At 37.4% G+C, this 11613-nt stretch overlaps 1 long non-coding RNA gene across 1 annotated transcript; it reads left to right on the forward strand.

Annotated features, from left to right (window-relative positions):
- The first annotated feature begins 6916 nt into the window (after positions 1-6916).
- LOC139082030 (uncharacterized) lies at positions 6917-10594 on the forward strand. The gene is made up of 3 exons (XR_011537685.1): positions 6917-7046; positions 7585-7636; positions 9285-10594. It is a non-coding gene; the product is annotated as an uncharacterized lncRNA (long non-coding RNA).
- Positions 10595-11613: the final 1019 nt, after the last annotated feature.

Here is an 11613-nt window from a genome sequence, read left to right on the forward strand (position 1 = left end):
TGAACATAAGCTGCTCAATTTGGATTTGACAGTATTTGTAGATGCTACAGGCTGTGCCTTGTTCCACATCAATTACAACATCCCAACAAACAATGTGTTTGGAGTCTTAAAATCAGCTAAGAATGGCAGGAGACCTGAGAAGGTATGAGCACATTTGTAGCTCTGGTAGCACCATTTTCTGTGGCACATGGGCAGATCTGACTGATTTGAGAATGGTTCAACATTTGAACTTTGTCTTGGGAGAGTTTGGCTTGGTGCTGTTCTTAACAGCACACAGGGAAGTTGAAGGAAGACCTAAAAACAAAAGTGATAATTTTACACAGGAGGCTGAAGTTTGAGCCGCATCACCTCAGTCCAATTTTTTCTTGAAAAATCCGAATGATTTTTCTGTATGACTGACCCTCTTTTAAAACACATCTCCTCTTGATTTAAAAAGTAGCACACATTTACTTCAGGACATTTGGAAAATACAGAAATTACATTAAGAAGAAAATAATCATTTGTTACCCACATTTGAGAAATAATCACTGTTAACATTTTGATATGTGTATTCACGGTATGTATCCACTCTAGGAAGCAATGTTTTTGTGCATATTTGTTTATACTGGTATTCTGGTTTATATTGGTATACCTATAGATCAGTATGCAGTGCACATACATATGTTCACAGTTTTGCTGGGTGTAATTTCAGTATATTTTCATTTAGGATATATTTATATATGAATGCTGTACAATATCATTTCCATGGTTATGTAACATTTTATCTTATGATTCTATTTCTAATTCTATTTGGTATTCTAATTCAATGTTGGGCATTTACACAATTTCTACTTTTTCATTGTAAACAACAATTTGATGAATATCTTTGTAGATATATGCTCATTCATGGTAGGAATCTGTAAAAAATGTTGTTAGCTCAAAAGGTTTTGTGTTTTTTAATTCATATCCTTAAATTACCCACCAAAACTATTGTTCTTATTGACCCTCCAACCAAAAAATTATTGGAATGCTTATTTCTCCAGAGCCTTGCTGACGTTTGATATTAATTCGAAACTGATAATTTTGTGAGCACCAAATTTGCCTTCCCTGATTACTATTGAGTTTGAATCACCTTGTGCTTCTTGATGACCTATTTTTCTTCTTGTGAACACTATTGATGCAATCTGCCCATTATCTTGTTGGGGGTACTTTTTCTTAGCATTTTGTGTATTCATGCCAATCTATCTTTATTTCTGTTTTGGATGCTTCTTACATGACTATAGCTCATATATTTTGCCAGAATGTGTTGCACAGTGTCTTCTTTGATTTCATGTGGAATGTAGTAAGTTTTCTCAATTTCACACAGTAATGCTTTGCTTGAGTAAGTTTCACTCTATTATGTCTTTCATTGTTACTTAAGATCCACACATTCTTATAGAGTCAGTCCTCATGATTCACAGATTCTGTATTTGGGCATTTGCCTACTTGCTAACACTTATTTTTAACCCGGAAGTCAATACTCGTGACACCCCTGCAGTCATTTACGGACATCCACATGCACAAAGCATGAAAAAATTTCAGTTCCCCATGACATGTAAGTTCTCAGCTGAGAACTCTGCCTTCTTGTCTACTCTCATACTGTAAAGGAATGTCCTTTTCACACTGCATTTAGTGCCACGTGTTTTTACATTTTTGTTCTTTTTGTTGGTGACTTCCATGTTTAAAATGGCTCCCAAGCACAGTGCTGAAAGTGCTGCTTAGCGTTCCTAAATGCAAGAAGACTGTGATGTGCCTTGTAGAGAAAATGTGTATTAGGTAAGCTTCCTTCAGTTGTGAATTATAGTGCTGTTGGCTTTCAGTTCAAGGTTAATTAATCAACTATATATATATATATGTATATATATATATTAAAAGGGTGTCTTTAAACAGAAATACACATAAAAAAAGGTTATGTGTTGATTGGTTGATGAAATGTTGTGACAGAGGCTCACAGGAGCATAACCCTGTGTTTCTCCTGGGAGCAATAGTTCAATATTCACTAGTTCAGTGTTTGGAGCGACTTTATAGAAAACAGCTACCACAAATAAGGAGAACTGACTGCATATCATCCAGCAGCACTGATATTTTCGACCACTGAATATGTCTTTTTTTCTACCATTTCCCTCACTTTCTTTTACCTTTTGATCTCTCAATTTCCTTTCAGAATTTCATAAATTTGACTCCACATCATTGCTTCAATTTTTCTACAGCATTAAATCTGCTTTTTTACTGCCTCCAGTGAGCATTATCAGCTTTCTCTTTTGTTGTTGCAGTGATTTTTAATCTATTTTTATCTTTCTGCTATTAGTGTGAAGAATTAGAAGTCTTACCAGGGCTTACTAAAGAGATGCCATTTTGAACTAGAAGTTGGCAGATTCTTTCGGTTTTGTTTTGGTCGTTTGATGTGCTATGAAACATAGTACAATGTAGAGACAGGCAGACTCAAAGCTATTTTATTCGGTCAACTTCTTCAACGATAAAAAAAGGCTACCCCATACTATGTCAACCAGCAAGAAAAAGTATGATTTCCCCCTAAAATGGACTTACTTATATACCCTCCACAGTGGTCTTATTTTAGAAAATAAACTCCAATGATTGTCCTTGAAATTAATTAATCCACAGCAACACTACTTCTCTTTCCGTGTGGGATGAGGTGGGCATGGGGCAGGGAAAACAACCAAACTTTTGCCAAAGGAACTCACCTTTGTTGATCATTGTGGATCATCATTAGTCATTTAAAGCATATTATCTTACTTAACAATTACACAAACCAAATAGTATAGGCATTTAGGTAGCCAGTGTCGGAGAGCAGTGAAGAGCTGGGCTTTGGAGGAGATTGCCTATATTTCAACCCTGACTCTGTTACTTGTAAGAGTAATAATGGGATCTACCTTATAAGGTTATTATGAACATTGCATGAATTAATCCATGCAAAGCACCTAAAAGAGCTCCTGGCACATAATACACAGTATGTAAGTGTTGTTTTTTAACTATAACTATCTTTCAGATGAAAAAACTTAGAAAGATCAAGTAATTTTTTGAAGGTCACACAGCAAAGACATGGAAGCCCCATGACTCAGAGCAAATTTATCTATTTTTAGAGTCCTTATCTTTCTTGTATCATTGACTATTCCTCAAGATAAATATTACAAACTTATATTTGTATTATAACTGCATGTGCTGCAGGATTTCAAAGAGGCAATGATCAATGTGTTCTTCAAAATGGTCACTTCTCAATAATGATAAAAATGTCAAATGACCATGCACTTGAAAGGATTATTAGTATTCTGTAAATGTTTACTTACCTGCACTGAGATGATGCACTTTATGCTAATTTCCCCTTTCATTGTTTTTCTTGTCACCTGTTGACCCCACCATGTTGCATGGATTTGCCATTCCTCCTGACACTTAAGATCTCCTCGACCTTTTCAGCTGGGGGATATGTGCCGAGCCATAACCCCAGTAGATGGAGTTTTCTGTGCCTTGATGCCGTGTTCCCCAGTGTGAGTAATTCATGAAACCCATTTTAAAATCAATTGTGCCCCAAACACAAAACTTTCCTGCCTGTCACTCCTTACAGATTTTGTAAACAAGTCTAATCGGTGTGGAGATGTTGAAAAATGGTTCCCAGATCCTAAAGATTGTGTCAGTGGCTGATGCAGCCTTCTCTGCAGCTTCTGACTTAATGGACAGAGGTATAAGGTAGCCAAAAGACTACAGTCTCTGGAATAATTAAAACCTGGTTTTGGCCAATTAATAACTATGTGATCCCTGGCAAGTCACTTAATCTCACAAATCTATCATCTTAAAAGTAACATAATGATGCCTATAATATAGGATAGTTGTAAGGATTTAATGGGATAGTACATATAAAGCACCCATCTCTCTGTATATTAAATGTACTCTTCTGTTTATCCTCTCATTATAACTCTTATCGTCACGTGTGCGCAGAGCACATTCTCAAAATGTCTCACTTCTTAGAAGCTCTAAGATGAAATTGCAGCCTCCAAAAAGATTTAATAAAAAAGACAAGATCCAGGAAGGAATTAACAGGAGATGTCATTTTAGGGTAAAAGACTCTAAGGTAAATGATGGGATTGAGAAACTTTCCCTGAATGTGACCACTGATTTCTGATCTGGTTTCCTACTCTAGGGAAGTTCTTTCCTGCTGTACTGGAAGTATCGTTACAATGGAGAAAGTATGTAGATGCACTATATCTACCATCATGTATTTTAGGCTGGTATAACTAGGACTGTCTGTACATACAGGATCATCAATCATCAGTGTAGCCACCTCAGTGAAAATAAAAGTCAGATGAGTTTTAAGCATCTTATAAACACTTTATCTTTGAAAAAAATAATTCTTACAGGTTATTTTGGAAACAGGAATATGATTTCAAAATAACTAGATGAAAGATGTAAACAAACATCCTTCAAGGAAGTATCTTAAGTTGGTTGTATGGGAAAGAATTACTTGGAGAAACTTAAAAATATATTCACGCCTGAGAGCAAGCCTTAGAGGTTCTTATTTGATAGGTGTAGGTGGCACCTCAGTATTTGTATTTTGTTTGATGGCAGCTATATTGATACAATTCACAGACCACACAAGCTACCAAGTGGATTCTAGCATGCATGCATGACTATAGCTGTAGGCCATGATTTTATACTTTTCATTGTTTTCCCTGATTTTAAAGATAATATTATCCTGGATGTTTTTCTTTTGCTCATCCATGTTCAGTATCCACTCTTTTCTGTTCTGTTCTATAATGGGGGAAGCTGATCTCTAGGCTATTTATTCCACTACTTCCTCCTACCAATGGTTTCCATCTTTGGGCAACCTCTACACTCTCCGGGATGTGCTAAGGACTCTCTCTTCCAGGCGTAAAGGTTGTAGTGGCTCTTGGCTCTTGCCAGCCCAGGATAGGGATACTGTTTCTAGCCTTAGGGACATCGTTTTCTTAAACTCAGTCAATATCTTTCTTAATGGTTAATTTTATGAGTCAACTTGACTGGACTATGGAGTTCCCAGACACTTGGTCAAACATTATACTGGGTATGTCTGTGAGGATGTTTCTGGATGAGATTAACATTTGAGCCAGTAGACTGAGTAAAGCAGAGTGCCCTCCCTAATGTGGGGGGCCTTATCCAATCAATTGAAGACCTGAATAGAGCAAAAAGGCTGAATAAGACTCCTCCTGCCTGATAGCTTGAGCTAGGACATCAGTCCTTTGCAGTCTTCAGACTTATACTGAAACATCACCTCTTAGATTCCTTCTGGCTTTCAGATTGGAAGTTATACCATTGGCCCTCCTGGTTCTCAGGACTTTGGACTAGGACTGGAACTACATGTTGGTTATACTGGGTCTCCAGTTTGCTGACTACAGATCTTGAGACTTCTCAGCCTCCAGAATTGCATGAGCCAATTCCTTATAATGAATCTCTCTCCTTCTCTCTCTCTCTGTACACACCTGATTGATTCTATTTCTCTGGAGAACACTACTAATTTACGTTGTAAATAACTCCTTTTTTAAACTCTCCTCAATTAGCATTTTTGGTGAACTAGGACCCTGCCTGATACATATGTCCAATCCAATGAGCCATGATGACTAATCAGTTATTCCACAAGTTTTATTTTGACTTTTGACTATATTTTATGAAAAGTTTCCAGTAAACCTATACAAATTAATACTATTGACATTACAAAATTATTGTGTTTCTATGCCAAAAAGTCTGCTGAGGAGTTTTATAGGTATTTTTAGAGTGATAGATTTGCTTCAAGAGAGAAGTAAGACTTTTAAAAATGAAAATTAGCTTCTTTCTGAAGGTATTTTGCCATTTTTATAAGTTCCAAATGTAAGAGTGGTTTTGCTTTGTCATCATTCATTTCAATTTGTTTGTTGTCAGCTCTTCCAGTGCACTGGTATGTGTGGGTCTTAGTGAAAATAGTTTAATTCCCAACAGAGAGAGTATTCAATTGTTTTAATTTCCTTTATCACAGCTGTTAAGCAACTCTTTCATCTTTTCAGCGGATCAACTTTTGTTGCATTTGAAATCCTTCAGCATGAAATTTAGTTAATTCATGAGGAGAATATTGACCTTGGAACACATGGGCATTGATAAAATGTGCAGGGTCATGCAGGGAGAGAGGTTAGGCACCTTAGTGAAGTTTCTGGTGCCTGGAGTTGTTGATCTACTTGGAAAAAACCTTGACTATCATCTGGAACTTTTACTGAATAATCAATTCATTGCTTCTTTGGTTGAATTCTAGTTGGGTAAATTCTGTCCAATATGAATCCCCATTTATTTTCTTCATTCTCTTCCAGAAGTGTCAGACTTATTTCCAGGAGTGAGGACGAGAGAGACCTACCACTAGGAATGGTTCTTCACTGATAATCTGTGCAATTAAGCAGAGTTATTTTGTCTCTGTGGGTTTTTTTGTTTTTTGTTTTTTTTTGCTGAGGAAGATTAGCCCTGAGCTAACATCTGTGCCAATCTTCCTTTATTTTGTATGTGGGTCACCACCACAGCGTGGCCACACGCAGCATGGTGTAGGCCCATGTCTGGGATCTGAACCTGTGAACTCGGGCCACCAAAGCAGAGTACACCAAACTTAACCACTATGCCATGAGGCCAGGCCCCTTGTCTCTGTGTTTTTATTTTCTCCAATATAAAACATAACTTCTCTACTTCAAAAAGGTATATGCAAAGATAGGTATAGACTCCAGATATCAGCAAAGGAAGGAACTTAGTTCTTATCTAATTTAAACGTTCTTATCCCAGGAGCTGTGGATGGATATTAGGGGTTTGTGAACCTCTGAAATTAAATATAAATTTTGCCAATGTATGCCATGTGGGGCGAGGAGGTGGCTTGTCTCATGAGGAACTCTCTTTGAATCTCCATCTTCCTCACAGGAATCTAGGGATCTCCTGGAGAGCAGAAGAGCAGATTCATGTCAGACTAAGTCTTTCATTCATGTTCAAATGATGTAGTTCAACTCATATGGAGTCCAAAGAGTGGGCAGAAATTGGTGAGTCTGTTCCTTATCCACAAAGGGAAGGGCTCTCTCTTCAGATATCTGGGGCACCCCGTATGGACGTATCTCTTCAATAGTGATCTCCTTACTTGCTTCCTATTTCTCCTTCCACACAGTCACTTGGTCTTTTGACCTCTTCCCTTTCTTCAAAGGTCTTGCCTCCTTGTGTGCTTTGGGATTTCACCTGCTGGAGAGGACAGGGGGATCTTCAGGTCCTGTGTGTAGAGGAGTATGAAAGGAAAGACATAGGAGGCCTGGTCTCCGGATGAAGTATCTCAAAACAATCAGACACAAGTTTCCTTATCAGCCGGGGGATTAAATTATAAAAAAAAAAAAAAATCTTATTGTTAGCTGGGTCCTGGAAGGTGCCAAAATGGAAAATGGAAAAATGTGAGAGGAGAAACGTTTGTTCAGCTTTGTGCATTATTCTGTTGAGGAGGTTAATCTATCAATTTTATGAAAGTTTCCAAGGAATATATGTAATAAAAGGACTTAACAGTCTCTGCTTAAATGAAAATCTCTCATTTTACAGATAAGAAAATGGATGTTCAGGAAAATGGAGGGAATAGCCCAAACTCACACAGGTAAAGGCAGAGGTATGGAGCTGTAATCCATATTTTCAGACTTTGTTTTTCATTTCCTTTAGTGCTCTTTCTAAGATATACTGCTGACTCCAATATCACATATAAAAGGAAGTTTTATAAAATTTTTCTCAAGGAAGATGACATATAAATTCAGGTTAGGGTTCTGGTTACTATTCCTGAGAAGGCCAAAATCAAAAGCCCCCAGTTAGGGAATGCAGTTTGGGAACTGATTTATTTTTTACGGTTGATAACTGCCAATGACAGCTACAAATGACCAGCATCCGAATATTTACTCTGTTCCATAATGGGCAAGCAGGAGTGCTTTGTCTTGGGAGTAGGGGTCAGACAATGCTTTCTAGGTGGGAGGGAGAGAGGAGGAAAAGAGAATTTCACTTTCCTTTTCTGGCTTTAGTCACCATGGGTATAATTTGAAATAGATAAAATGTTCATTTCTTTCCCCTCCTTGACCCATATTTTCATGTTTTAATCCACATATGTTAAAATTCACACATACAATCTTAATTATGGACCTATATAGAACCTGCAATAGTTAGACTCCTTAATTCATTGATCTTTGACAGACCATGCATCTGTAATGGTTCCTAAGGTTAACTTAAGGTAGCTGTAACTAATTTCAGTGCCACTCCATTCTACAACAAAGAGCACTCTTTTCTAGACCATAGCTTTCATTGTAACCTCTCTCTGGGTGCATAAGAATCCCTAAACTAAAAACTGTGTTCACTAGCTTCCCTGGTCCTTTCTATCTGGGAGCCAGTTGGTTAAGGCACATTAGAAGTTTACCGTGATACCTTCTATGTATTGCTGCACAAAGCATATGTGCAGAAGGTGCCTAGATACTACTGCCTTGTATGAGGTTGAATATAACTGGTTAATCACCAAGACATGCAAGCTGGCCCAGCAGAGCAAACTTACTCTGGGTAGACCTGAATGGTCCACATACACCACTGCAGCAGTGTCCAAAACTTCTTTGATTCTCCCAGTTGCCTCCAGAAATTACATACCCACCACAGGGTAACACAATTATGCAGATCACAGAGGGCCATCAGAACATGAGCTAGATATCATTCACAGAATGACTGAAATAAGATGGTTACGTGCTTCATATATCTCTACCTCTTTACTTATACATGCTTTTTTCTGTAGCCTCTCTAACATGGGAGAAAAGCTTAGGTCAGTGCCTATTATTTGGATGGGAGAGTCCTGGGCTAGTGGCTTGGGAGGACAACACTGCTGTTAAGAGCATTGCTGGCTGACACCTTGGGTTCCAGGGTGATTTTCTGATTTCCCTAGGACCTCTATGTAAATTTTGTGTTTTTTGGTATTTACTCTAGAGATTATAAAATGCATCCTAATTTACCACTGTCTACCTTGAATCAATACAGCATTATTTCACTTATAATGTAAGAGTTTTACAAGAGTGTGTTTCCATTTATACCCCTCCCATCTTTTGCGCTATTATTGTCATACATTTTACTGCTATCTGTTATAAACCCTATAATATGTTGCCATTATTTTTTGCTTCAAAAAGTCAATTGACTTTTAAAGAATTTAAGAAAGGAAAGAAAGTGAGTCTTTTATGTTTTTTCACATATTTACCATTTTAACTGCTCTTTATTTCTTCCTATAGATTTAAACTTCCATCTGCTATCATTTCACCTTTTTTTTTTTCTGAGGAAGATTAGCCCTGAGCTAACTACCACCAGTCCTCCTCTTTTTGCTGAGGAAGCCCGGCCCTGAGCTCACATCCGTGCCCATCTTCCTCTACTTTATATGTGGGACACCTACCACAGCATGGCGTGCCAAGTGGTGCCATGTCCGCACCCGGGATCTGAACCGGCGAACCCCAGGCTGCCAAGAAGGGGAATGTGTGCACTTAACTGCTGCGCCACCAGACGGCCCCATCATTTCACCTTTGTCTGAAAAACTCGCTTTAGCACATTGTAGTGTAGAGCTGTGAAAGACAAATTCTCTAAGCTTTGTTTATCTGAAAATAACTTTATTTTGCCTTCATTTTTGAGGTATTTTTCTCTTGGATATAGAATCCTAGGTTGACAGTTCTCTTCTTTCCGGACTTTAAAAATATTTTTTCATTGTCTTTTGGCCTCCATCATTTCCGAGAAGCCGGCTTTTGCCATCATTGTTTTTCTAAATGTAATGTGCTTCGTTCCTCAGACTCTTTTAAGATTTTCCCTTTATTGTTGGTTTTTAGTAGTTCAAGTACAGCATACCTAAGTATGGGTTTTTGTGTAGATGTGATTATCCTGCTTGAACTTCTTGTATCTGTAAGATTCTGTTTTTGATGAATTTTGGAAAAATTTCAACCAACATTTATTTCTTCAAGTATTTCTTATTCCCCATTACCTTTCCCCTCTCCGTCTGAGATTACTATTACACGTGTACAGTCATGCACCGCATAACAATGTTTTGGTCAACAATGGACTGCATATACAATGGCGGCTCCATAAGATCAGTACCATGTAGCCTAGGTGTGTAGTAGGCTATACCGTCTAGGTTTGTATATATATACTCTACACTGTTCACACAATGGTGACATCTCCTAACAATGCATTTCTCAGAATGTCTCCTTGTTGTTAAGTGATGCTCGACTGTATTAGACAACTTAACTCTGTCCACTTGTCATTGAAATACTCTTCATTCTTTTTCAAAAAAAAATTTTTACCGTGCTTTAATTTGTAAATTTCCTATTGACTTATTTTCCAGTTCACTGGTCTTCTCTCCTGTTGTGTCCAGTTTGATGTTACCATCATCAGCCAACAAATGTTTCATTTCAGTTATTGTATTTTTTGGTTTTAGGATATTCATTGGTTTTTACTGATAGTTTCAATATAAGAAATATAGTTTCAATATATGAAATTCTTTCTGTATCTCTTTTGAAATTCTCCACCTTTTTGCCATTAAATCCTTTTTTTTGGATAATATTCTTTAATATATTTGTCATTGTTACTTTAAAGTCCTTATTTGTTAACTCAATCTGGGGTATCTGGGACATTTGTACTTTCGTTCTTAATAACTATTTTTTTCTTCATCATAGGTCATGTTTTAAAGTTTCTTTGTGAATCTAAAAATACTTTACCTAAAGATTATAGACTATGTTAGATTCCATATTGTAGAACACTTCTAGAGAATTTGGATTCTGTTATCACCCTCTGATGGATGCTGAGACTTGTACTAGGCTCCTTGGAGTCTCATGCACTGGAGTTCAGGGATCAGCAAATAACTAGAGAGAAGTTTATACACAAATTTCCTAAGTCCCCTTCTGTGACTCCTTTCATTCTGGAACTTCCTCTATTAATTTCCAGCCATCTGGCATCCCCAAATTCTATCTGTTGACTCCTGAGGCCAAGAATGCTGTGACTTTCTGTTTGAGTTCTATCTTTGAATGCAGTGCAAACAAGGGAATGCCTTCAGCAGAGTCAGCACTAGGGTAAGGAAAGTGAGGCATCTGGGATACAGTATTAGAGAAGGCATTCACTACCTGGGTCATGAAAATGCAGGGTCGGTACTTGGAAGCAAGTACCTCCTTATATTTTGTGCCAGGGGCACCTCGCTTCCTCATCTCATTCCCAGACCTGCCTGACCTTCAGGGAAAAAGCTATATAAATTAGAAAAGAGAAAAAGATAGAAAGAGAAAATAATACTACCTCTATCACTACAAAATAAGATAAAAAGGAGAGGGAAAGAAATCAAAGGAATATCTTTATTCTCTAATAAAAACTTACTTTAAAAAATCAATTATATATAGATACACAAGAATATAAATATATTATGAATATCTATATAATCTCTACATGGAAAAAGAGAGCTGAGAAGGAGACTGTGGACCAGAGATATCAGCAAATTTGGAACAAAGAAAAGCGGCTGGATGAGTGGGACCTGTTTAGCATATTTTTGAAAGCTGAAAGCTAAGGGCTTATAGAAGAAATGCAAATGAGAAG

The sequence above is a fragment of the Equus przewalskii genome, chromosome 2, assembly GCF_037783145.1.
Source record: "Equus przewalskii isolate Varuska chromosome 2, EquPr2, whole genome shotgun sequence".
NCBI classification, from domain to species: Eukaryota; Metazoa; Chordata; class Mammalia; order Perissodactyla; family Equidae; genus Equus; species Equus przewalskii.